A 6,000-nucleotide genomic window follows, 5' to 3' on the forward strand; every position below is an offset into this window, starting at 1 on the left:
CCTTTGGAGCCTTCTGCTATGTGTCTATGCCCTTTGGACTCAAGAGTGCACAGGAGACTTATCAGCGTTGCGTGCAGAACTGTCTTCATAACCAGGTTGGGCGCAATGTTCATGCTTATGTGGATGATATTGTGGTTAAATCCAGGAAGGAGGAAACCTTGATAGATGATCTGAGGGAAACCTTTGATAATCTCCGGGTCTACAAGATGATGCTTAACCCGGCCAAATGTGTTTTTGGTGTTCCTGCAGAAAAGCTCTTGGGTTTCTTGGTTTCTAACAGAGGCATTGAAGCTAACCCGGAGAAGATCAAGGCCATCACCTCCCTGGCTAAGCCGGCGTGTATAAACGACGTCCAGCGCCTGGCGGGTCGTATTGCTGCTTTAAGCCGTTTTATAAGCCATTTGGGGGAGAAGGCTATGCCATTATATCAGTTGATGAAGAAAACTGATGACTTTGTTTGGAATGATGGAGCTAATACTGCTTTTGAGGATTTGAAGAGGCAGCTGGCCGAGCCCCTAGTCCTTGCTGCTCCGGTTGACAAGGAGCCTTTATTGCTGTATGTGGCTGCTAACACACGAGCCGTCAGTGTGGCCGTGGTGGTGGAGCGCAAGGAAGAGGATAAGGAGCATCCGGTTCAGCGGCCGGTTTATTATGTCAGCGAAGTACTCATTGAGTCCAAGCAGCGGTATCCGCATTGGCAGAAGCTTGTTTATGGTGTGTTCATGGCAAGCCGGAAGCTTAAGCATTATTTCCAGGGTCACCCCATCACTGTGGTCAGTTCTGCCCCCCTCGGAGATATCATTCAAAACAGAGAGGCCACAGGGAGAGTCGCTAAGTGGGCTATAGAGCTCGGACCTCATGGTCTGAAATACGTGCCACGCACTGCTGTTAAATCTCAGGCCTTGGTGGATTTCATCAATGATTGGACGGAGTTACAAATGCCCGAACAAAAGCCGGACAACACATACTGGACTATTCACTTCGATGGGTCCAAGCAATTGGAGGGCTCGGGGGCTGGAGTCGTATTGGCTTCGCCTAAAGGTGACGAGTTTCATTATGTGCTACGATTGATGTTTCCTTGCACCAACAATGCAGCTGAATACGAGGCCTTGCTCCACGGTCTTCGGATGGCTTAGGAGATGAGCTAGAGCCGGGTAAGGTGCTTCGGCGACTCAGACTTGGTGGCTTAACAAGTATCAGGAAAGTGGGACTCTAAGGACCCTCTCATGGCGGCTTATCGCCGCGAAGTTGATGCCATTGCTGGGCACTTTCAGGGTTACCAAGTAGAGCACATCGATCGCAGGAAGAACGAGGCGGCTGATGCTTTAAGCCGGCTGGGCTCTCAGCGAAAACCGGTGCCGCCTAATACTTTCCTGGACGTCCTGTATAACCCTTCTGTTAAGTTGCCTACAGAGGAAGACTTGGCTATCCCTGACCCGGAGGCACGACTGGTGGCGGCTCTCCACATCATACCGGACTGGACAGTGCCCTATTTGGCTTACATGACCCGGGGAGATTTGCCTGAGGATGAAACTTTGGCCAGACAAATAACCCGGCGGTCTAAGTCAATGGTTGTCATCAATGGTGAGTTCCATCGCCGCAGTGTTACGGGAGCGTTCCAACGTTGTGTCTCCCCTGAGGAAGGCCAAGAGATCTTGCGCGAGATTCATCAAGGGGATTGTGGCCATCACGCTGGCTCAAAGTATCTTGTAGCCAAGGCTTTTCGTCATGGTTTTTATTGGCTGACGGCTCATGCTGATGCGGAGGACTTGGTCAGTAAATGTGATGGTTGCCAAAGGTTCTCGCGACGGGCTCATGTGCCGGCTCAGGAGCTGAGGATGATCCGAGTTACATGGCCCTTTGCGGTCTGGGGGCTTGATATGGTTGGGCCTTTTAAAAGGTCCAAGGATAAGAGGACCCACCTCTTGGTGGCAGTTGACAAATTTACCAAGTGGGTTGAAGCGGAGCGAGTTAGCAAGTGTGATGCAGCCACGGCGGTTCAATTTATGAAAAAGGTGATTTTTCGCTTTGGCTTTCCGCACAGCATTATAACTGACAATGGTACCAATCTATCCAAAGGCGCCATGGAGGAGTTTTGTCAACGAGAGCATATCCGACTTGATGTTTCATCAGTGGCTCATCCTCAATCCAATGGTCAAGCTGAGAGGGATAATCAGGAGATTCTGAAGGGCATCAAGCCCCGGCTTTTGGTCCCTTTACAACAGACGCCGGGTTGTTGGGTGGAGGAGTTACCCTCCGTGTTGTGGAGCATCAACACTACTCCTAACAGGTCTACAGGTTTCACGCCTTTCTTCATGGTTTATGGAGCGGAAGCAGTCCTCCCCAGTGACATCCGTCATGATTCGCCTCCAGTGGCGGATTATGTTGAGGTGGATAATGAATAGGCGTGCCAAGATGCTCTTGACTTGTTGGACGAGCAGCGTGATGTGGCAGCAGCTCGCTCAGCGATTTACCAACAGGACCTGCGCTGTTATGATAGTCGCCGGGTTAAATCCCGGGTCTTCCAGGAAGGCGATCTGGTGCTCCGGCTCATCCAAGATCAAACAGATGCGCATAAGCTATCCCCGCCTTGGGAAGGGCCCTTTGTGGTCAGCAAGAATTTGCACAACGGGCCATATTACCTCATTGACATTCGGGAGCACAAAGATTCACGTAAGTTGGAGGAAAAGACCCGTCGGCCGTGGAATATAGCTCAGCTTCGACCTTACTACACTTGAGCCACCGGCTCTCGTAATGTACATATTTCTCTAAGCCGTGTATATATTATGATAAGCAATAAAGCAGGACCTCTGTCCTTTTTCTCCTACAAATGTGAATGTGTTGTTTCCATGGCAAGATCACATGATAAATTGAAAGAGAATCCGGCTTATGATCGTATTCGAATCTGGCCGTAGGCAATAAGGTCACTTGGGGGCTTCCTGTTCAAACATAGGTCGTATTCGAACCAAAGAGAACATAGCTGTCGATACCCATTTGATTGGCAAAGTGCCGAGCTCATTGAGGAGTTTTCATTGATCATATCTGAATCATAGTTCAACCCCCTTTGGGAACCGACGTGGATCGTATTCGAATCAGCGTCGTTAAACAATTCTTAAAGTCATTGGGGGCTTCCTGTTCAAACATGGGTCGTATTCCAACCAAAGAGAACATAGCTGTCGGTACCCTCTTGATTGGCATCGCCACACCCACTGGGGGCTATATGATCGTATTCGAATCCTAGCATAACCCTTTTGGGACGGGTCTCTGGTCGTATTCGAACCGGAAGCCCCTAAGTTTTTCTGATTTATAGCGAGTTCTTCTGATTATTTCAAGTATGCACGGCGGGTCTCACTTTGCCGGCTTAACTTTGATTTATAGTACTAGTCGAATACAATCGGTGTTATTAAAACTGGTAAACCGGAATTGAGGTGCCAACCTTATTACCCGGGTTATATAAGCCGGAAGTGTGCTTGCAGGCCGGTAAGTGTGTTATTACGGGTATATCAAGGACATAATTGAGGACCAGTCTTTTTTGATTCATATTCCGAGTTATATGTCTAAAACTATGATTCTCAGTGCGGTAAGCCGCCTAGAGACTTGTGATTTGTCCTTCTAGGCAGGATAGTTAAAGGCAACTATTTGAGCTTAAGGAAAATGAATTATGACCCGGAGAAGTATAAAGGAGACAACTTCAATGGAATTCAGCATTCAACATGTGCACGATGGCACGGCAAAGTTAAAGTGTTGGTCCTACTCTATTACAAGACTCATCGAGTCCAAAAGGGTGAAGCATTGTTTACTAAGCCGCCTGCAGAGTTACGATGCTTGCTGGGTTGAAGTTTCCGGCTCATTCCTCTCCGCTCCTCCGGCTGTTCCCAAGACCTGGAAGGTTGACGACTTCCAGTCAATGCCGCTCAGAGCTTCAAATTGAGCTTCCTCGTCAATTAACCCGGCCGGGTCAATCTCCGGGGCAAAGGTGTCCTTCCGAGTCGGCGGGACTAAGCTAATGGCTTCATAGCGCGGAGTGGGGATCCTCTGATTCTCTGAATCATAACCCGGCTGGTACTTAGTCAGAACCGTATCATTACCAATCAGAGTGGCCACCGGGCGTACGATCTTCACGCAGGCTGCAAAGTCCCTTTGGTCGAAGGGGGTGCCGTCTTCCTTCAAACTGGGGTAGCCCAGAGCAATGTCCGCCAGGTCTAGTTCTGGAAGGAACGCCTTGGCCCGGCTCAGAGCGGCTATGGCTCCGGCTCTTGCAGAGGCCCGTCGTAGCTCTTGGACACGTTGAGGAAGAACGGCGAGCCGGCGAAGAACTTCCACCAGGTGAGTCGGCACCTCATTGGATAGGGCCACCACAGCCAAAGCGCGCTGTGACCCGGTGTAGAGTTGCTCCACCAGGGTGTACACGGCCTTCAACTTGGTTACCACACTTTGGTTGAGGTTGGCGCTTCTGGGACCTGTTTAACAGAATAAGATAAGCCGCCGACAAGGATGAGTTCTGAGATATAAAGATTATAAACTTGACGAAAGCCGGTGAAATGACTTACCGAAGATTGCGGCAACCATCTGGGACACTTGGCGCTTTAAGCCGGAGAGTTCGGCGGTCTTCTCTGTCAGAGCCTACTCCGCCTGTTCGGCCCGGTTCACCAGAGTAGCCTTTTCTTCGGCCCAAGCTTTCCGTTCAGCGTCAAAGTCCGTCTTCAGCTTTCTTGCGCAGCAATACTGGACACAAATTTGGCATTGGCCATCCGGGTCTCAGTTTCTTGCGTCCTCAGGTGAGTCTTCAGATCGGAGATGTCAGTTTCAAACTTCTTGCAAGCAGCCTGCATAATTTCCGGGTTATAGGATGAACAGTCATTATGCAATTTTAAAGTCCCCAGCACTTTCCAAGCAAATACACTTGGCACTTGGGGGCTAATGCATATCGAACGTTTTTATTTACAAATTGCCGGTTCAAGCGAGTAAGCCGGAACTTAAGTCTACAACATATTCTATCATAAGTCGTAGACTTGGGGGCTAGAGTATGGTAAGAATAATAAGATAACTATGCAGTAAGCAAGAAGAAAGAAGAGTAGTACCTCAGACTTCTGCTGAATCTGGTTCACCATCCCGATCTCTACATCCCGGCTCTTGTGCACTTGGTTGACATAGCCGGAGACGATCTCTCCGATGTTCAAATTGGCGTAGTCAGAGAGGTCCAGATTAACCCGGCGGTGCTGTAGCAATTCCTCCTTGGCGGAGCACTTGGCCAGTGCAGTAGGTCTCCCCGGCTCAACAAACTCCGTCCGGGTGATTACCACGTCCGGGTCATTGACTGGCTGAGCCGAGCTGGAGGTCTCCGGGTTAGCAGAAGCTTCTGCAGTTGACTTGTCGGTTGGAGCGGTGGCTTCGGGAGCGGAGGCAGCTGGCGGTTCTTGAGCTGCTACCTCCGGTTCAGGCAAGTCCGGCTCTTCGACCGGCTTGTTCTTCTTCGCCCTCTTGGTGAGCTTTGCCTGGGCACTGAAAGGACAAAAAGGTTAGTACAAAGGTATGAGCAACGATAAGCACAACAAGAGATGATCATCATTACCCGTGTACGGTCTTGAAGGCCGGCAGGCTTGATTGCATCGAGTCACCAGAGGAGGGTGAGGTTTCCTGATAGTTTGAATCAGAAGAATTGAGCGGTTGACGTATAACACCCGCCAAAGGATGAAAAGGGTACAAGTTGGAGATAACCTCGGTTCGGCGTTTCCTCGATGCGTCGGGTAAGCCGGAGGAGAGGTCAGCGTCCTTGTTGGTCCGGGTATGCCGCCGGCTCTCATGAGTCTGTTGCTTCAAAAGAAATTGAGGATCTTGATAAGCTAAAGGATGAGAAAATCTTACTTTCCGGGTTACCCTTCGGACTTTCAGCCTTCGCAAAGGCTCCGAGTCGGAGGAAAGTGTCATTACCTCTTCAACCACCGGGTTACTTGCTCCGGTGTCATCCTGGTGATGAACAGTATTGATAAGGTGGACAGA

Source organism: Triticum aestivum, chromosome 1D (assembly GCF_018294505.1).
Source record: "Triticum aestivum cultivar Chinese Spring chromosome 1D, IWGSC CS RefSeq v2.1, whole genome shotgun sequence".
Classification (NCBI taxonomy): Eukaryota; Viridiplantae; Streptophyta; class Magnoliopsida; order Poales; family Poaceae; genus Triticum; species Triticum aestivum.